The sequence below is a fragment of the Pantherophis guttatus genome, chromosome 3 (assembly GCF_059756535.1).
Source record: "Pantherophis guttatus breed Tessera chromosome 3, ASM5975653v1, whole genome shotgun sequence".
Lineage (NCBI taxonomy): Eukaryota > Metazoa > Chordata > Lepidosauria > Squamata > Colubridae > Pantherophis > Pantherophis guttatus.
The window spans coordinates 162,585,692-162,608,236 of NC_142065.1; the positions used below are offsets into that span (position 1 = coordinate 162,585,692).

General features: G+C 39.1%; 1 long non-coding RNA gene across 1 annotated transcript in view; it reads left to right on the top strand.

Annotated features, from left to right (window-relative positions):
* LOC117672634 (uncharacterized) overlaps positions 1-22,545 on the top strand; it is a 107,418-nt gene that overhangs the window by 44,108 nt on the left and 40,765 nt on the right. The window contains exon 2 of the long non-coding RNA XR_009620192.2: positions 4,589-4,667. This is a non-coding gene — a long non-coding RNA (uncharacterized LOC117672634). The remainder of the gene's footprint in view (positions 1-4,588; positions 4,668-22,545) is intronic.

The window sequence follows — 22,545 nt, forward strand, 5'->3', positions numbered from 1 at the left end:
ACTTGGCCTTAAACTTCTCAAGAGACTGAAATGTTAACATCTGGTTTGTATTTAGCATTTGCGGAAGTGCTTGTTCTAGTAAAATGAAACTTTTAGTTCATGACAAAAGAAAGAAAAACCTACCTTAGGGGGGAAAAAAAGGTAGGAAGATTGCTGGATGTACGAATTCAAGGTTCCCAGACCACAAGAATTTTAATTGCCACGGCATATAAAGGCTTCTTAGATGAAGAGTGTGTAACAGAAGGCCTATTTAGTGGTGTTTACTTTAGGCAGTCAAGCAATTAAGATTTCTGTGTGCAGAAACTACTCCTTGAAGGATTTTTTTTCCTTTTAAATTGACAGCGTTTTAAAACAGAACTACTTTCTACTTTTCTCTGAACTATCATTGTAAAACTTTTTCAGAAATATCTTTACGTAGCATTAGCATTTGTTTTTCATTATTAATCTTTGACAGCTCTCCTTTGATGAACCAGAATTATATTGTGAATGCATTGTTCAATGTTCATTTTAATGTTTAGTAGATTGAGAAATTCAGCCATAAAACTATTCTTTTGCAAATTCCTGATAATTTTCCTTTCCTGTTCATAAACAATATATGTATTTAAAATAAAGTCATCAAGATTTCTATGCTGTGGTATTCCAGTTCACATATCCTAACCAATGGTGGGATTCAGCCAGTTCACACCACTTTGGGAGAACTGGTTGTTAACTTTCTGAGCAGTTTGGTGAACTGGTTGTTGGAAGAAACCATTAGGGCAGAGAACCGGTTGTTAAATTATTTGAATCCCACCACTGATCCTAACACTTGCAGAAACACATTACAAAACACATTGTACAAAACTTTGCAGAACTGTACTTTTCAGGGAAGACTTTCCTTCACTTTTTCATGTGTTGAGAGTTTTCCTCAACACATGGTTGTTGGAAGAAATCATTAGGACAGAGAACCGGTTGTTAAATTACTTGAATCCCATCACTGGCCACGCCACCCAGCCGGTCTGGCCCCACAACAGTCTGAGGGACTGTGAATTGGCCCCCTCTTTAAAAAGTTTGAGGACCCCTGGACTAGAAGATCTCTAAAGTGCCCTCCAATCCTATAATTCTACGAATCTGTGTTCTACTATATATTTGAAAGGAGACAAATTGGAAACGTAAACTAACATCCATTCAGAAATTATTTTTAAAAGGGGAACAATTGTAACATTGCAGTCTCACCTCTTTAATAGGATTCTCTACAGTGTACAGAAAGAAATTCAGACAAGCAAAACACAGAAGATTAGAACCATATTGAATACAACATTCAACATTGTCAGTCATAGAAAAAAACAATACCAATTTCTGATTTATCTGCTATTCAAACTTTAATGCTGCTATCTGTCCAAATGATGGATTTGGTGAAGATTAATTCTCTCCTATTGACCACATTAAAAAAAATGAAACAACTGTGGAGAGAGAAAAAGCAAACTCTGTCTAATTTTTATTTATGCTGTGTTGGCATGCTGCACATTATAAAAAATGTAGATTTGACTCTTTTTAGAAATAAACTATTTTCTTACAGGAAAAGAAGTTAACTATGAAGTTGCCCCTACTACCATAACTGCTGTAATATTTCATCTTATGAAATAAAAATTCCAAGGTATTTCCTCCATATTTCATTAACTGTGCTTATTTATGCCTATAAATAGTCTTGTTTCATAATTGAGAGGTCAAATCAGGGGTGAAATGCTTCCGGTTCGGACTGGCTTGGGTGAGTAGGTAGCGATGGCAGCAGGCAGTTCGGAGAACCGGTAGCAAAAATCCCTGCCCCCACCCCCCATGCCCAACTGAGCTGCGCAATCATCAGAAGCTTTTTTTCTTTTAAATGGCTCTGACGAGCCAAGCTCTGACAATCCAAGCTCTGATGATCCAAGCTGAGTTGCCTGCCAATCAGGCAACTCAGCTTGGATCGTCAGAGCCATTTAAAAGAAAAAAAGTTTTTTCTTTTAAATGGCTCTGACGATCCAAGCTCTAACGATCCCAGCTGAGTTGCCTGATCAGCAGGCAACCCAGCTGGGATCGTCAGAGCCATTTAAAAGAAAAAAAGTTTTTTCTTTTAAATGCCTCTGACGATCCAAGCTGTGACGATCCCAGCTCAGTTGCCTGATCGGCAGAAGGTTTTTTAAAAACCCTCTGATGATCAGGCAACTGAGCTGGGATCGTCAGAGCCTTTTGAAAGCATTTTTTACATGGTTTTACATGTAAAAAATGGTTTTTAAAAGTAAAAAAAAAATTGGCCACACCCACCCAGTCACATTACCCCCCCCCCAAGCCACGCCCACAGAACCAGTAGTAATAAATTTTAGATTTCACCACTGGGTCAAATGGTGTTGATTATAAACCAGAACTACACTATTTTGATTTTTCTCTGGCAAAAGCCTACTCCAAATACAGCTTTTATATCAATTAATTTAGAGCAGTCAAGAAACAAATCAAATAAGTTTATAACATTAAAAACTGTTAACTATACTGCATGAGCAGCCTTCTGACGAAGATATTGTCCTTTGGCAGAATGATTGGACCTGCTCATTTGAATAATAGAATATGAATTCTAGTCAGGACGAACATTCTTTTTTTATCTATCGTTTCTCTTCCTAAAACTATGATGCATTAGATGGAAACACGCAGTTTGTGTACTTTGTAGCATTTTATTCAACAAATCAGTTGACATAATTCCAAAAATGGCATATCCCTAGGAAACTGAATTTTCCAAATATTTAATATAATTCAAAATACACAGGGTGATTTATTTTAGAGCTGAAGCTTTACTTTTAAGAGTACAAAAATACTTGTGAAATAGTAATTCATTGTGATGTGCAGGTGGAAAGCCACATTCAGTTTGCAGATACAACTGAATACATTACTTTAGAAAATATCTAAAGTATCTAATTACCACTTAGAGAACAGATGTGAGTTCACGGATTGTAAAACCATCTTGAACCTCAAAGACACCCCCCCACACCCCCATCCCCCCCACACACTATATTCACATATCGTATTATAATCCTTCTTCTCCCCCCCCTCCCTTAGTTACTTTACATTTTCCTTGTGAATGAAGTAATCCCTACATTACAAATCTGTAAAGGCCATTAAGTGTCTCTGATATACAAGATGCTTGATAAATAATATTTCATTCTGGATTTGTGCCTTCCTGGATGAGTATATTGCTTCTCGGCATAGAGTACTTCTTTTTTAATTGCTCCAACCTATAAATATAGAATAGATTGTTAATGTTAAAAAAATATTTTCCATAATTATAAAACAAACCCAGAGTAGGGATTAAAAAGTAAACTTGAGTAAACTTAAGCTTGACTCCTGTGGATGCCATACATGCAGCCATTCATTTTTTTGACAACAGTATAAAAGTGATTTGCCACTGCCGCCTTCTGTGATTTTTTTTTTATTTTCCAGTTTAATCTACAATTCTGAAATTCCTAGAGAGCCTGTCATGCAAATACTAAATTGACCCAACCCTGCTTATTTTCCCAGCCCAGGTAGAGTCAGCCAAGTGTTTCCACACATTCACATATATACACATACACCTCGCAGAAGAAATCAGGAATGTATCATTAAAATTATAACGTCACAAAGTAAACACTTTTCACAGATTAGCAATAATAGCAGTAGGAATTGCCATACTTTCATACACTCCAGAACAAGTTCAGCCAAAACCCTGGATGAACAGATGGATCTCAGCTATGCCCAAAAATTCACAGTGCTAAACTAAGTAGGGAGCAAATTCCATGCTTGGGGCATTTGCCTTGAAAATAGCAGCACTGTGTTTATAATTTCTTCATAAGCATGGCTTGAATTTGCGTTAACACTAAACAAGTCGCCTCCAACTCACTGATAATTCATATTCTCTCCTCCCCCCCCCGCCAAACTTTCTTGGATACTTCTCAGAGAGAAAACAAATAAAACAATGTGGGTATTTCCAAGCTTTTTTTCCCCTGAGAACATGGAAAATCAGCCACAAAGATTGTTTCCAGTCCTCTCTGCTAATATTTCCATTTCCCAAACAAATGGGAAGAGCTGGAAATATATCTCTACCTCTAATCTTCAACTGGAATGGGAGTGATCATGTGCTGAGTGCTTGGTGGATCTGCTCTTGTTTTGCTTTCTTTCCATCTTCCCAATACAGGAAGTCCTCCGCGTTCAACTACAATTGGAACCAGAATTTCCACTGCTAAGCAAGTTGGTTATTAAATGAGTCACGCCTGATTTTATTTACCCCTTTTGCCATGGTTGTTAAGTGAATCACTGCAGTAATTAAGTGAATCTGGCTTCCTCCCATCGACTTCACTTATCGGAAGCTGGCTGAGAAGATTGCAAATGGTGATCATGTGACTCCAGGACACTGCAACTATCATAAATACATATCAGTAGCCAAGCGATCATGTGACTGTGGGGATGCTGCATTAGTTGTAAGTGTGAGGACTGGTTGTAAGTCAGTTTTTCAGTGCCATTGTACCTTTGTTGCTAAATAAATGGTTGTAAATTGAAAACTATTTGCATCTATGATTGCCCCTTGCCCATTGATCAATTACTTTTTCAGGTACCATTCTGAGGAGATGAAGGAGAATACAAGAAATTAATGACATTCCCTATCTATCAGCAGACTGAATCTTCTACTGGTATGTATTTATGTGTGAGTTTGGCCTACTCATGTATGAACCAGTGTGAATGTGTTGTATCACGACTTTCAAAAACTTTGCTTTTCTTGTTAATTCCAAATAATTGTTTTTATTGTTGCTTCGTCCTCTTCAACATGTCAGTGAACTTGTTACATTCTAATAAAAAACGAGAAATAGGTATGAGCTGCTAAGACATCTATGTACTTTTGGTTATTTAATAGTACTAAGCCACTAGATTCACCTGATTAAATTAAAAGTTTTTTATTGTACTGTATTTTGATTTTTTTTAATTGAAAGCATACATTGCATGAAACTAAGAATGTACAGTAGATGCGATTATGACTGCTGAAATATTTGTTGGCTGTAAAAATCACTAAACCATTAAAAAAAATCTTTGCAACCCCAGAAAGCAAAGATCCCTTTCTCCTTATCTAACCTAATTTATGAAACCTTACTACGTGTGATCAAATCTTGCTTGGTTTCTCATTTTATCAAGCAGACAAGATTAAAATGTCTCACACGTTCCAGAGGCATTCCCACGGGGTGTGCTGTCTGAATGCTCTGGTCTTTCTCAGACAGCAACAGGACATATAGTAGAAAGCTCAAATGTCCTTTGAGAAGTTGCTGCTCCTCGTGCCCATTTCGGAATCATAACAGAGAATGAGTGACTCAGGCTGTAGTCTAGAGAAATGAGTCAAGAGCAAAACAAACATTTCACTCATAAGCAAGAGGCAAATTGGCTAGCACATAGGAATGGTTTTCACTTGGCAGAGACGAGTTGATTGAATCTGACTTGGTAGTTTTTGCATATTGCAGTCAGCTTTGAAGTACTGGCACTCATCGTTGTACTAGTACTATTAACCTAACTGTGTTGTATAATGAGCTTGGTGTTTTGAAAATAAATAGCAGGCACAGGAGACTTTCCATATAAAAGATTCACCAAAGGTTATGTTGTCTTCAGCCATGAAAAAAAGAGAAAGGGGAATTATAACATTCATTGGGAACAGTCCCTCAGGTGGTATGTTCATTCCATATTCTGAGGATAAATAATGGGCATCTCTCTAGGATTTGTTCCTTTCTGCATTTTTAAAATCTAAGCAATACCAACAACACAGATTTCTGTCTGGGTTTGGTTCAGATAGAATTGAAATGGTTAGCTTTAATTAACAGGCCAAAAATTTCTAATTCCATATATACTATAATTGGAAGAGTCACTTAGGTGATATGGGCGGTGTAGAAATTTGATAAAGAAAGAAATAAAATAACATTGTTTCTTTTTAATGAGATAGAAGAAAGGACAAACATGAGCAAATAATTGTATAAGGTGATCTGCTATTGGAATTCTGGTGGCATTATTTTTGGGAGTGATTATTTCTATTATTTGGCATTATTTCCTACTATTTGGATATGTACAGTGTCATGGAATGGAAAACATGTTTCAAGGCAGGCAGTTTTCCAGAATATTATCCCACATTCCCAATATCTCTACATAAGCACAGAGTAAAATGATATCAAACTTATGACATCATAATGTAAATGGCATGAATTATTATATCATTTCCTTCAACTGACACAGATCACATCATATGCAACAATGACATGTGATTTCATTTTCACCTTGTCATCTTCCCTCCCCCACTCAGATATCTTGGTTTATTCATAATTATTTGGTAGAGTATTTCTAATTTCTTCTTTACTATGTAGATTGTTTCCCTACATTATGCTAGCTGCGCCACAATATAGTTAGTTTAGTTTTTGGCATAGCTGTGTGATTACAGTCATTACAATTTGTAAATCAATGGTTTATCGCTCAGAGTATGATGTAGATCCAGCTTTTCATGGTCTTTTTTTTTTCTTTTTAATTTTTTAATTTTTCACCTACCTAATAAATGGAGAAATTGAATATTTTTCTTTGATTAGATGAAAGACATTCTTTATGTTTATTATTGAGTGGAAGCCTCTTATGGACTTTTTACATAAAAATAAATTTGTGATTTATAATTTTGATGATTAGACAGAATAGATTTCAGAAAGAAGAATATTATTTAACTGTACAGAGAGAGGCTAAAAAAAGATTATTTTACAGAAAAGTATCCAGGGACATGATCTCAAATGTTATTTTATAAAACTTCCTATTTAAAACAAATTCAAATTCAAATTGAGATGCATTATTTAACAATGCTTATTTATTAAATATATGTATCCATCCATCTACCAATGGAATTCTGTGCATACATGATTGCAGGGAGCAACGTGATCTAAATGTAGCTTAGAATTTATTGTTTTCTTTAGAGAAATATTTCAAAAATAGTTTAGTATTTGCATGGGATAATGTGGAAAATATGAAATACCGAAAAGAGCAATTTACAGGATTTTTAGTATGCATTGAGCAGATACAGAGTTTTGCTCAAGAATTGGATTTTTTATGGCATCTGAATGTGAAAAGTTAAGTCAGATTTCCATGATTCCTTAAATATTGACCCATAAAAATAGACATTCTTAGATGGATTCTATTCACAACAACCTCATTAAACATCCATTTTCTCTTGCCTTAATAGTGAGCTTTTTCAAATTGATGATCCATTTTTAAGGTAAGAATAGAGAACTTGCAGTGTTGCAGATGCTGATGAACAGAATCCCTTAGACCACAGTTTCTCAACCCCAGCAACTTTAATCTGGCTGGGGAATTCTGGGAATTGAAGGCCACATAGTTTAAAGATGCAGAGTTTAAGAGCACTGGTTTAGACAGTGTGGCCAATAGTGAAGGATGCTTGGAAGGCCACAACTTCCACAAATCTCTTTTAAGAAACAAACCATCTGAAGCAATAAAGGAAACCTAATAAAAAACATTAAAAAGTGTTTAAATGTAAACAAAACGCAATCTATGGTTGACTAAAGAAAAAAATCCCTCTCTGCCTGTAACAAATAGCAGAATTATAATTGAACAGAACTGAAAGTGGAAATTGATGCACTGATTCAAATTTCTTAATAATTTATTATCTCTGGTGGATTCATTACAGGAATGACTATAATTCCCTTAGTTAGAAGAGGAGGCCTACGTGAACATCATTATTTGTACATGATATTTTATTCAGAAAGTACTGTAATGTGATCATGTATTTCCAAGTCCACAAAAGAATTTGTCTGTGGTAAACAAAGAAGCCGTGAGGTGAACCCTTTATAAATGTAGCCTTGAAGTGAATAGATCTGGTTCCATAAGTGATCTTAAAGATTATACTGTCAAGTAAAATACATAGCCATCTTTTTTTTAAAAAAAATCTATTGTTTAGAGACCTCCCTTTTAGGTTCTTGTTCTTTAGTTCCAGTTTTAAATCATTAGACATTATGGATTCACCCTGCCAATTCTGATAGCTGAAATGTTCACACAGAGATAGAACACACTGTATGCATTCATAAAAGCATTCTCCAAATGGAACACAGCTTTAGGTAATTGCAATCAATATGTTTGGCCATGACATTTCACTTGGAAATGACAAACAAAAATATCAAATTGAGGTATGCATTACACCAGGATTACATGGCCTAAGAAATGTGAGGGAAACACATCCCATCACTAAAGCTGTCCCCTGTCCATTCATACCCGACTTTAGGGGGTGGTGCTCATCTCCATTTCTTAGCAGAGGGACCCAGTATTGTCCAAAGACATTTCCATGGTCATGTGGCCAGCATGACAATATGCTGAGGTGCATGGAATGCTGATACCTTCCCACCAGGGGTGAAATCCAGCAGGTTCTGACAGGTTCTGGAGAACTGGTAGCGGAAATTTTGAGCAGTTCAGAGAACCAGTAGCAGAAATTTTGAGTAGTTTGGAGAACTGGCAAATGCCACCTCTGGTTGGCCCCAGAGTGGAGTGGGAATGGAGATTTTGCAATATCCTTTCCCCTGGAGTGGGGTGAGAATGGAGATTTTGCAGTATTCTTCCTCAGCCATGCCCACCAAGCCACGCCCACCAAGCCACACCATGCCCATCAAGCCATGCCCACAGAACTGGTAGTAAAAAAATTTGGATTTCACCACTGCTTCCCACTGAAGTGGTGCCTATTTATCTATTTGCATTTGCATGCTTTTGAATAGTTAGGTGGGCAGGAGCCAGGGCAGGTAACTGGACTCATTCTGCTGCATGATGCTTGGATCTTGAACCCGGGCTGTCAGCTTTCCAGTGAACAAGCTTAGCGTCTTTAACTGAGAAAATATAAACATAGATTTCAGAAAATGGCAGAATCCCTGTGTCTAGATCCTGTGCTATAGCCAATATGTTCCACCTGGACTAGATGCATACAATGATGATAATTGTACATAAAGATGAGAGAGGAGCTGATTCTGCCTTATTCTGCAAGTTAAAAGGCTTGCAGGGTTTCTAATCATATTTTATTGTTCTACTTTGACATTGTGCAGTCGATGATTTGTTCTGTTTATTCACCTGAGTTGGGATTCTGCAAAAGAGATGATTCATGTACATTAGGCCAGCAGTTGTACCAGTAGAACAGAACACTTGGTTTCTGACAGTGGCCAACAATTTTATTTAAATATATAGATGGGTAATTTCCTTGCATGTGGAAGTGTGGCCAAACAACCAACTGTTCCACAAATATTCCTTTTTGAAACCATTGATGCTTTAGAAATTAGTGCCATGCATCATTTAAAAACATGTCGCAATAGATATCATAACTATAGAATGTTGGCTCTGTAAGAAACCTTAATGTTTCTCATCCATGTAAATCAAAGGAAGAAGATGCTTGGTAGTTTCTTTTAAAAAGTGAAAGCATATTCTGTAAATGACATCAAACTGCCTATTAACTCCTCATGGTGCACCCTGGGTTGCTTGAACTAAATGACAGCGTGAGCTAAATGAACTAGCAAATGCTAGACTTTACTGACTTTCAAAATACAAGGCCTATTAACTACATTACTTAGACCACATCTATTTGCCCAAATAATACATTATTTAGACAAATTTAGATACATTTTATCAATGATATGATTTGTGGTCTCAAAATAAAATGAAAGACTAATTCTAGGACATTTGTCCTTGACTCCATAAATATGACAACAATGAAGTCCATTTCCCCACCTTACATAACCTTATCACGAACTAAAAGAACTTCTCCTGACCCTAACAAAGCCCTTTTAATCCTTTCTGCCTGAAAAGAAAGGAATATTAAACAATTCATTACAAGGGAATGAATCTGACTCATCCCATGAAATAGCCTGAGGCAGACTTAATCAGGGAAGAAGCAACAAACCACAGACATTCCAAACCAATTAAGGATGTGTGTCTACTCCCATCAATGTTTTGCTACTCGTTAACAAAGAGACATGTGCCACTTCTGTTTTGGTAAACCACGGTTTCTCTCAACCAATAAAATTATACCTTTTATATAAATAGTTTTCAGAAGTGGTTTCTAGGGCTGAGAGAAAATGACAAGCCCAAGATAACTGAGCTGTTTTTGTGCCTAAGGTGAGACTAGAACTCACTATCTCCTGGCTTGTAGCCTGATACCTTAACCTATAGACATAACTGGCTCTCAGATAAAGAATGTGCCAACTCAATATGGAAGAACACACCAAAAATAAATGCCACATAACTATTTTTATTGGAATAGCTCCCCCCCCAAGTTTTATTAGATTTTTATTTTTAAATATATCAATACATGAACTGTGTGGCCCCTTGGTATAATTCATTTTGATAAAAACATCAATAATGATAATCATAATAGTTGTTATATTAATCAAACTTATATAATCCTAGTATTAGTATACATGTTTTTTTAAAAAAGGTAGTTATTCAATATTTCAATATTCCATTTTAATGTCAATGATATTATAAGCATACATGGTAATACCATCTTTCAGCCTCTGATCTTTTCCATCAAACTATGCTGTAGTGACAGAATCTTGAAAACTTTTATATACTTCCTTTCTCACTCACTTTATCTTTGTCTGAATTGGGGGGGGCTTGTTTGAGAATTTTTTTCAAATTAGTTTCTTAGAAAGGACTCAGTCTTGCTCATCTGATCATAATGCCTTTATTGTCTCTATTCCTTCCCTTCTTCTGGCCATTTTCTAGGCCTTCTACAGAATAATTTGGCTCCCTTCCTATAGTCCCCAAATCACTACAACTGACCGAAGCCCTAGAATTTCCCACTTCACAGTTTAAAATTCCTATAAAATCTCCTACCTTTGGATGGTGCTCTCTTTTTGTTTTCTGTAAATTGAAACTCAAATGTCTTTGCTTCAACAAAGTGTATGATTTTCCTCCTTCAATTTGTTCTTCACTTTCACTATCCGTGACAGAGTTAAATAGGAATAGCAGATGAATAAAAGGTTACTTTAAAAAAAAATCAAGACAATCCAGAATTAAAATTTACAGTGAAGGGAAAACACCAACTTCCTCGTGAGTAAACTGCAACAGCACAGTTTGAGTGTCTGAAGCAGGGGTGAAATGCTCCCGGTTCGGACTGGATCACCCGATCCGGTAGCGATGGTGGCGGGTGGTTCGGAGAACCAGTAGCAAAAATCCCTGCACGCCCCCCCCCCCACGCCCAGCTGAGCTGCAGGATCATCAGAGGCTTTTTTTTTTTACTTTTAAAAGCATTTTTTCTACAAACTTTTCCGACAAAAAAATGCTTTTAAAAGTAAAAAAAAAAAAAAGCCTCTGATGATCGCGCAGCTCAGCTGGGATAGTCAGAGGCTTTCCAAAGCATTTTTTCTGCAACCTCTTGGCTGAAGAGGTGGTAAAAAAATGCTTTGAAAAGTCTCTGACGATCCCAGCTGAGTTGCCTGATCGGCAGAGAAGTATTTTTTAAAAAATACCTCTCTGACGATCCCAGCTGAGTTGCCTGATCGGCAGAGGCTTTTCAAAGCATTAGAAAAAATGCTTTGAAAAGTTAAAAAAAAAAGTTGGCCACATCTACCCAGTCACATTACCTCCCCCCCACCAAGCCACGCCTACAGAACTGGTAGTAACAAATTTTACATTTCACCCCTGGTCTGAAGACTCAATGACTACTGAACATAAAGACTGTCCTGATGGAGCAGGTGTGTAAGAAGACAGAGAAAGACACCAGCTACCAGAGAGCAACTAATAAAAATGTACATAGAAAGTACTTCCTAGATTATCCTTATCAGACTTGTACAAACTCTCCCACTGTTCTACTCTCTCGAGTTTGACTAAATTCATTTTCGAGATAGAGAAGAGAGCTGCTTTCTCAAGCTAGAATGCCTTCTTTGGAGGGATGAAAGAGGTCAGTCAAAGACTATACTAGTAAGAACTGCTTATATGCCCACAGTTGAGCTTGAAGGCTTACTGAAGCTGTTAGTGAAAGAGCAGGAGAACAAGCCTCAAACTGCTACTCTCCAAATAGTTTGCCTCCTTTGTTTGGCATTTTACTTTGAATTTTACTTTGAATTCTTGGTGTGGCCTTCTGAGGCTCCAATAAATCTTTTTTTTTTGTTTGAAATCCTGTCCTTGAATCCTCAGGGGACTGGGGAGAGAAAACCTCAGCAGGTTCTCAATATCTTTGAAGAGCCCAATGTTTTTGTTACTCATTAATCTGTTCTCACCTCTTTGTCTACATGAATCTCTGCCACAAGATATTCAATCACAGATGAAGTATTGAATAAACATTTTAAGGTAAAGGTTCCCCTTGCACATATGTGCTAGTCGATCCTGACTCTGGGGGGTGGTGCTCATCTCCGTTTCAAAGCCGAAGAGCCAGCGCTGTCTGAAGATGTCTCTGTGGTCATGTGGCCGGCATGACTAAACGCCGAAGGCGCACAGAACTCTGTTACCTTCTCACCAAAGGTGGTCCCTATTTTTCTACTTGCATTTTTACGTGCTTTCGAACTGCTAGGTTGGCAGAAACTGGGACAAGTAACGGGACCTCACCCGTTATGCAGCACTAGGGGTTTGAACTGCTGAACTGCCTACCTTTCCATCGACAAGCTCAGTGTCTTAGCCACTGAGCCACCATGTTTATATTAATGCTAATACAAATCATTTTGAATAGCTTTTTTAAAGATATGGATTGAAGCAACTGAAGAGGGGATAGCACTAAACAGAAAATGTTAAGGATTTCTGAACAAACTATTTTGTGTTATATAAAGAGGATAATTAAGTGGATTTTTAAAAAATCATTATGCCAGATATAAAATTAGACTAAATTATGAGTTAATCAGTATATAATCTATATTTCAACAATGAAAAAAGAAAATGATTCTATAAATGTTAGATCCATCGTTAGGATCTTCCTCTATTCTTTTTTAAAACCTATCTGTAATAATCTGTCCCATACAGGGATTCACTTTGTAATGGTAAATGGGCTTCCACATCCTAATGTTGGTATGAACTATATCTTAGGGACTGTACACTCCCCACAGGATCATTACGACAGGCAGATCTTAAAAACAGGGTCAGCTAAACATCATGGAAACCAGATTCCAAGAAAATCAAATAACATCCACAGTCAGGATAATGTTGACATGATACTGGAAGATGTTAATCTCAATCCACTTAGAAGGAACTCCAAAACATACTCAGGAAGAACATAGGAAAGTTCTGCTGTTGTTGCCAGAAAGAAAAGGAGAGTTTGGTGCTTCAGATATATGGTTATCATTGGTACATGGAGGCAAACGTGACATCAAAGTAGAAGTGTCAAGACTGAACACTGATATTTTTAGAATGAACTGGAATGGAACATTTCACATCAGAAGAACATCAAATTTTCTACTGTAGACAAGAAAATTATTTAAAATGAAGCAGCTTTATTAACAAAATCACCAAAATAAGTATTCATATGCTACCTCCCATGTAATAGAAGGATGTGAATTAAAATCTATTAGAGAAAGATTAGGAACAGGAGATGACATGACTATATGGAAGAACAAAGATCCCCAGAATGCATACAAAATGCATTTGTTGACGCAGAGTAAGTCATTCTGGAAAGTGAAGTAGAGTTAAATGGGTTGTAGAAAATACCACTAATAACAAAAGTTCAGGAGTTTATGAAATACCAGTGGTCTGAAGTCTTACAAATTAATTCCAATAAGCTACTACTTGTAGTTTGTAAGCAGTCAAAAAACACAGCATAACAGTGCTAACAAATACTCAAAGTACCAAAAAAATTGAACTACTCTCCTGTGTTAGTAAGACAATATTCAAAATTGTTCAACCCAACTTTACATGGAATGAGGATATTCAAATGGACAAACTGGATTTAGAAGAGGCAACTCCCCACACATCCCCAAATTACATTGCTTACAACTGACAGATAATGCAAGCATGTACAGGGTAATCCATATCATAGCAATTTAAATCTGAAAATCTCCTGTTGCTTAGCCATGCCTTAATGTAACTCAGAAATATCAAAGATATCTCAGATGTTCTGCACATAGTAGACATCCTTGAATCCTCCATTATCGAGATGATTGCAGGCATCATCAGATGATTATGCCAGCCAAGCCACAAATTCATTTTACATTGTCATTCTGTACATTTTCTTGCAAGCTACCCTCACTTCATCATCTATTTCTTCTGCAGATTGACAATATGCATTTCCACTGGATCTTGTCAGAAACAATACACTTCTTTTGGATTGTGAAAAAACACTACAATGATACCAGTTAATGCAGTCCAAATAGTGAGATTCCAGATCATCTCAAAGTCAGAGTAGGTTACAGAGTTTTAAAGTGCACCTGTTTAAAAAAACAACCAAACAACTAATATGTCCAGCACAAACAAGGTCTGCATTTTTAAATTCATACATTGAACAGTGCAGCATGGTTGCATTTTTTTTTTAATTGGATATTCTGGGGTAAAAAGAAACTTCATAGAGGCGTATGTCCCTGAAAGCTGTATGAACATAGACCTTAGAAAGGAATCTTGAGAATGCTTGTCTAATCGCAGTCAAGCAACAAAACTCAAGCCACAATGTCCTCCCAAGGTAAATCCTTGTCTAGCTATTCATCATCAATTGAATGTCTTCACAAGTGTGAATCCCAGAAATGGTTGCCTTTCTGTCCCATAGAAATGTATGCCCTGAAGGCAGCAAGTCTCAAAATTTTAGACAGGAATCTGAAGATTGATTGATTTTCAATTTCTATAGCCACCCATCTCAGTCAATGACTCTGGATGGCTTACTGTTCAAAAATGCTAGCTTAAATAATCTCAGTAATTTCAACGCCTTTTCTACCATTGGAAGAAAAACAAAGTACTTCCAGTAGATGCCCTCAGTGACTACTAGACACCTTGCAGTATGCCAGAGTAATTGGCAACCAAAATACCTTATTGGTGATTACATTGCACAGCAATATACTATTATAATCATGCAGAAAATTCCAGGCTGAATTGAGGAACCAGTCACTGAACCCCAAACTTTAATATAAATTTCAGCAACAGTCCAAAAGAGTTCACTGAGCATCAAGGCTAAGGAAGTAATAGAATGAGAAAAGGCCATGCCCTCAAGCAAATGCGAGAGAAGCTGAGAAAAAAGATCTGGAGGAAATTGGTGGGAAGGGAAATGAAGTCAGGAGAATCTACTAATTGCTTTCCTTAATTTATCTTGCATTAAAACAGTTGAAACAGCACCAACTGCTGCGTTACTGTGACAGAAAAAGGCTCAGATATCAGGTCAGCAAATGTTATGCTAACTCAAGGACTGCTGGGTTCACCTTTATGGCAGGTATCTGGATAATGGACACAAAACTTTATTTTTTCAACAGCCAACATTGAATATCTTAGTTTTAAAAATACAGAATGGAATTTCTGGTAGAAATACCATAACCAATGCAGATATCTTCTTTTGTGAATCTTTTTGTGTTATTCAAGATTCTTTTGTCATTGTTGCACTAAATGGATGTGCATTATTTGATGTGCATTTATTTACATATTGATGGTCTGAGAACTATATTTAGATGATCTTACGGTTTCCATGCATATTAAGCATTGCTTTGCTTAAACTTCAGTGTGTTTGTTGATACATTCCAGAATCACAGTAGAAGATTCCATATTACTAAATGTCTGATTGTATAGCTATTGTATAGCTATTGTTATGTATGTATCTATTTTGTGCGGGAAATTTAAATGCAACAATGCTTGTGATTGGTTAAGGGGTATTTCAGAACTGTATATAAGGAGGGCTGTTGCCTGTGGTTCTTTGCTGAAGTCTCACCCTGAATTAAAGAGCTGTTGTCACTAGCTTGCTTGTGCCTCTCGTTATTCCTGCGCTACAACATTGGCGGCGAGGATGGGATTGAGGCCACAAGAAGCAAATCAAAAAGAGCTCTGAGTTTCAGCCAGGGTGACGAGCGAACACGGAGACATACGGCAATGTCTGCCTACGTTCCGCCAAAACCCTTCGACCCGACCCGAGAGAAGTGGGGATCGTATCTGACCAGGTTCGAGTGTTCCCTGGAAGCAAGTAATATGCAAGGGCTATCTGCGAACCGAAAAAGAGCCCTCTTTTTGAGCCACTGCGGGCCAGACGTTTTCGAAATGGCCGAGTCCCTCTGCGAGCCAACCCCAGTCCAGACGGTCCCCTGGGACGTCCTTCAAGCAAACCTGAGAGCCCACTACGCTCCTGTTCCTTCGAAGTTTGTACAGCGCTACGAACTCCGGCAACGAGTACAAAGAGAAGGAGAACCTATCAGCGCATATGTGGCTGCCCTTCGAAAAGCCGCAATGCATTGCGACTACTGGGATCTTGACGATGCGCTACTCAAACAGTTGATGTGGCATGAGAGACACTCAATTACAGAGGCGCCTTCTGGCGAAGCTAGATTTAACGTTAGCTGGCGCGCTCGACGAAGCCAGAGCACACAAAGCATCCACTAAGGCTTCTGAAGTGCTACAATGGCCTCAGCCAAGCAAAGAGGGACAAAGTCAGTCCCCATTCACAGAGAGGAGGCGCGAACCAGTACAGAGGAAGAGTCAGACAAGGACGTCTTCCACACGGACAAGAAAAAGAGCGAGCAAAGTCACCGCCGCAAGAACTGCTCGAGTTGCGGCGGAAATCACGAGAGACAGTCCTGCAAATACAGAGACGCCATTTGCAGGTGCTGTGAAAAGAAGGGCCATCTGGCTAGAGTCTGTAGAGCTCAATTTCCGCGAAATAACAAGTTCCAACCAACCAGAATCGACACATTCAAACCAGCCAACCAGAGATGGTAGCGCGAGAAAACGGCGTGAGAATCAAAAGCGAGAGACCTACAGCACGAGAATCGGCCAAGCCAGCACATCTGCAGAGGAAAAGGTCTACACGAGAGTAGAAATTGAAGGGAGACCATGCGACATGGAAATCGACACCGGGTCTACCCTGTCAATCATGTCCTGGGCTACGCTTAAATAGCTTCTACCGAAGTTCCAGAAAAACCAGCTGTCACGGCAATGAGCTCGCCTCCTCGACTACCAAGGAAACCAAGTTCCTGTAGAAGGCGTGGGCACGTTCCGGGTCACCTACGGCGAGTTCCAGAAAGAGCTTCCCCTGACCATTGTCAGCAAGCCGCTACCTAGTCTCCTGGGCCTAGCGTGGTTTCGAGCCCTCGGCATGGGCTTCACAGGTGTCCACAGCATCGGTGGACCATCGCTTAAAGAAAACCTCCTACACGAATTCCAGGACGTTTTTGTCCTGGAGTGTTTTGAAGAAACGCTAGGCAAGTACGTGGGGACCCCTATCTCTTTTAATTTAGACCCTAATGTAGCCCAAATTAGGTTAAAGGCAAGACGAGTACCATTTGCCCTAAAACCAAAAATAGACGCAGAACTTGACAAATTAATCAAACAGGGGGTGCTAGTTCCCGTAGATCACGCTAAGTGGAAAACCCCAATAGTCACGCCAGTAAAGTCAGACGGATCGATCAGAATCTGCGCTGATTATAAATGCACGATCAATAAGGCGTTGCAACAGAGCGCCTATCCCGTTCCGATCGTCCACCATCTACTTCACTCCCTGGGCCCTGGCAAGATATTCGCCAAGTTAGACCTTGCACAGGTGTACCAGCAGCTGCCGGTAGATGTCGCTACGGCAGAATCACAAACTTCAAATGCACTAGACTACAGTTTGGGGTTAGCATTGCCCCAGGGCTCTTTCAGAGCACTATGGAGCGCCTCCTACAAGGACTCCCGGGGGTTGTCCCCTATTTTGACGATGTCCTCATTAGTGGCCAGAATGAGGCACAGCTTGGAGATAGAGTTAGACAAGTCCTAACCAGGTTTAGAGAAGTGGGACTTAAACTCAAAAAGTCCAAATGTAAAATTGCGGTACCCTCTGGAGAGTTTTTGGGCTACCAAATCGATGGCATGGGCATTCAACCCACAGAGAGCAAAGTAAGGGCCATCCAAAATGCACCCACGCCCAAATCGAAGCCCGAACTGCAAGCCTTCCTGGGACTTCTAAACTTTTATACCATGTTCCTCAAAGACAAAGCCACCATTGCGGAGCCATTGCATAGACTACTAGGAAAAAACGTTCCCTGGGTGTGGGGCAAATCTGAAGCGGCCACATTTAAGGCTGTAAAGAAACTTTTGTCTGAAGACAGCTTCCTTATACAGTATAACTCTGAATTGCCGCTTATACTTGTTTGCGATGTGTCTCCTTTTGGTGTGGGTGCTGTGTTGAGCCACAGACTACCGAATGGGTTAGAGGCGCCCATTACATATTACTCTCGCACTCTGTCTAGTGCAGAACGAAATTACGGCCAGCTGGACAGGGAGGCCTTAGCGGCTGTAGCGGGGGTCAAAAAATTTCACGAATATTTGTTTGGCCGGACTTTTGAACTTATCATAGACCATCAGCCATTGTTGGGACTTTTGGCTGGCAACAAACCGACCCCGGCCACTCTCTCTCCCCCCAGATGACCAGATGGTCCATTTTCCTGGCTGCTTACTCATACAGACTAATCCACCGACCGGGCGGGACTCTGGACCATGCTGATGCCCTCAGCCAATGCCCCTTGCCCGATCTGTTGGAAAACCCAACTCTGGAAGCCCCTGTCTTATTGATCGATGTTGTATCCCTGGGGCCCCTCTCGTCTGGCGAGGTGGCGAGGGTTTCTGCCAAAGACTCTGTTTTACGTACTGTAATGGGCTGGGTCATGCGGGGTTGGCCAACTAAGGTGGACAGTGGGGATTTTCAATTGTTTTTCAACAAAAAGAAAGAATTGTCAATGTTGGGGGGCTGTTTACTGTGGGGCGACAGGGTGGTTATACCCTCTCGTTTAAGGCATCGGGTGCTGGAGTTGCTACACGAGGACACCCTGGTATTGTTAGAATGAAAAGTTTGGCTCGGAGTTATGTGTGGTGGCCACATCTCGACCAAGACGTCACTGAGTGGGTGGGGAAATGCAGGCCCTGCCAGGAGTCCCACCCGGATCCCCCTGTAGCTCCCGTTAGAGAGTGGGAAAAGCCTAAGGGACCATGGGGGAGGATCCATATTGATTTTGCAGGCCCCTCCCATGGCCAGAATTTTCTCATAATTGTAGATGCTTTTTCTAAGTGGCTAGAAATAGCTTTGATGCCCTCAACCACTTCCGAGGCCGTAATTAAAGTCCTCAGGAAGCTATTCGCGACACACGGGTTGCCAGACACCCTGGTCTCTGATAACGGGCCCCAATTCACAGCAACTCAATTCGAAAGCTATCTGGCCAAATTAGGCATACGACACGCATTATCGGCCCCTTTCCATCCAGCTTCGAATGGCCTTGCAGAGAGATTCGTACGAACGACCAAAGAAGCACTGTCCCGCCTCAATGCGGGAGACTGGCAAGCTAGGATTGATCAATTCTTAGCAATACAACATGCAACCCTGTGCACTGCCACAGGGTGCAGCCCAGCAGAGCTATTAATGGGCCGTAAACTCAGGTGCACCCTCGACCGCTTACACCCAAACTACTCCACAGATAATTTTAAGGGGGAAGAGGGAGGATTAAGACAATTCCAAATCGGAACCCCGGTATTCGCGAGGAATTATGCCAACGGCCCACTATGGCTCGGGGGAATTATTGTAGGGATCACCGGTCCGAAATCATATACAGTGGATGTAGGGCAAGGTAAAATTTGGAGAAGGCACATAGATCAATTACACAAAAGTTTAAATTGTGAAGCCTGTGAAAACTCCAATACTGTAAAACCTAACTTCCCAAGTTTCCCCGAAACAGCCACCTCAAGGCCGAGTAAGCCAGAATACTCATCGGGTAAGCCTGAGTTCCAGCGCCACCCCAGCGAGTTGACACTCCCAGCCGGGGATGGCCACGCCTCTGGAGAAATCCAGGAAGTTCCATTGGCGGAGCCAGGAGAGATGGGAGGTCCCTCTGACTGGCTTGACGCCTCTCCAGCAACTGAACTGTGCAGGTCTACCAGAGTAAAGTCACGCCCTGGTCACCTGCATGATTTTGTATGTAAATATGTAAATAGATAGAATAAGTGCCTTCTGGGAATGGAGGGGTGTTATATATGTATCTATTTTGTGCGGGAAATTTAAATGCAACAATGCTTGTGATTGGTTAACGGGTATTTTAGAACTGTATATAAGGAGGGCTGTTGCCTGTGGTTCTTTGCTGAAGTTTCACCCTGAATTAAAGAGCTGTTGTCACTAGGTTGCTTGTGCCTCTCGTTATTCCCGCGCTACAACAGCTATAAAGGATAAAGAGCATTCAACTATTTACTATGCTCCTGTAAAAGAATTATTTTTTATTTTATGTCTCAGAATCATAGAGAATCAATCCATTTGGCACCGTAGTCTGTAAACTACTTTAAGTTGATTCTTTGCAAGCTGCTGAAGTAATTCCTGATGCAGGATCCATACGTAACAACATCATGATTCCTTTCCTTTTGGATGTTCCAATTACTGAAAACGCAGTGTTTTTAGTAGACTGTAAAGAGAAACCAAGCCCTTGCTCTATATTGTAAGTGTGGTCTTTCCCAAAAGCAATATGGGAGGAACCAGGGAAATGATGCCTATACAATTGTGGCAATACATGAATCAGCTAAGATATTGCGTCTGTGAGTGATAACTATACTTACTGATAGTTTCAGTGAAATAGCTTTTATCAGATATAATCAAAGGTCTTGGCAAAAACAATGGGATAATAAATATTCTGAATAGTATATGCTTATAGTTATACTAACATTAAACTCCTCTATTTGGAGATGATAATAGTGATGGAGGAGAGAAGGACTGGCTCATGCAGTGCATTAAGCCACTGCTTATTTCTGACTGTGTTTTGTGTATCAACCACGATAGTCTCTAAAGAATGTCTATCCATTGGTCATATATGTGAAATCAGAAAATTGGGATTTATTCAAGAAACAGCTGAATAAACTGTGGCTTCATGTGAACAGTATATGAACATGTTTACTTTGCTATTGTATTGTCTGCTTTAAATACAACTCATTTAGAGAACTTTAAATGTTTCAATTTTAAATATAACCTTTAAAAAGCAAAATAATTTTTATTCAACAATTAACATTTAAAGGGAATAGGTATAATTTTGGTCCTACTAAGATTGTTCAGCTGAACCAAATTTTAGAATTTTTCCATAATTTTCCTGTAAAACTAAAGTCTTAGAACTGGCAAAAATCTAAACTTAATTAAAAAAAATATATCATTGATTCCTTTGTTTTGAAAATATACCTTTTGAAAAATAAATGTATTGAAAGGGCTGAAAGCAAATATTGACTTTTTATTAACATTGTAGATAATCTACTGCATATAGTGGAGCAATGATAGTTTTTAAATTTTTGAAGTTAGAATTTAGGCTTTCTGGCTAGTTTAGAAAAGAATGCTGTAGGGTGTAAAACTATATCACTTTACTGCTGGCTATCATTTTCTTTTCATTAATATTCTCTTCATGAACTCAACAGTTTGTTGATTATTTTTTTATTGACATTTGGTCCCAGAAATGAAACTTGGTTTGCAGTTGGTTCACTTGTCTTCCACTATAGGATAATCTATACATGCTATTATGATATAACTATAATGATACAGCAATTTTTAGCTTTCAAGATACTTTGAGATTGAAGTTCATCCCTTACCATGGATCTGCTCATCATCCCTTGTATGGACCTGCCAGCTTGAGTCTAGACCAAGCACTTGATAACATCAATCATGTTGCTGGATTACCATGGTAATTTATCTCTGAGAAATTCAGCTGAAGAGCAGAACCCACAATGGCCTCCTTTACAGAAGCCATGAGCTATTGTCTTTGTCTTTGTCTTTTGTCTTTTATTAGATTTATATACCGCCCTACTCCCGAAGGACTCAGGGCGGTGAACAGGCACAAAATAAAATACATAAATACAAAAGTTAAAAGATATAATTAAAACCAGTTTAAATAATTTAGCCCAAGACAATTAAAAATCCCAAAATTTAAAACAAATTAAAATTTTGATGTAAAAGAATTTTAAAACAGGGGAAAAAATTAGGCCAGGCCGGCTTGCTGGAATAGGAGAATTTTAAGAGCACGGCGGAAAGTGCGTAGATCCGGGATTCTCCGTATCTCTGGGGGGAGCTCGTTCCAGATAGTGGGTGCCCTCACAGAGAAGGCCCTCCCCCTGGGGGCCGCCATTGCTTGGCTATGCAACCAATACTGGTAGCACACGTAACTTCTCAGTAATGTAAATGAATTACATTACAGACTGGGGCAGAGATGTATTGACTAACTGCCAATACATGAGCAAAAACAAAAAGAAACAGAAAAAAAACAGGAGGAAGGGAAGATGTCATGATTGCTAGACCAACCAGGGACAAGTCAGCTTCTCTTAAAATCAGAAGCTTAGCTTTAAGAAAGCATCAAATATCTAAAAATCATGTTGTACAGGCATTGTATTAAATTGCAATATATATAGAATCCAAATAGGATCTAT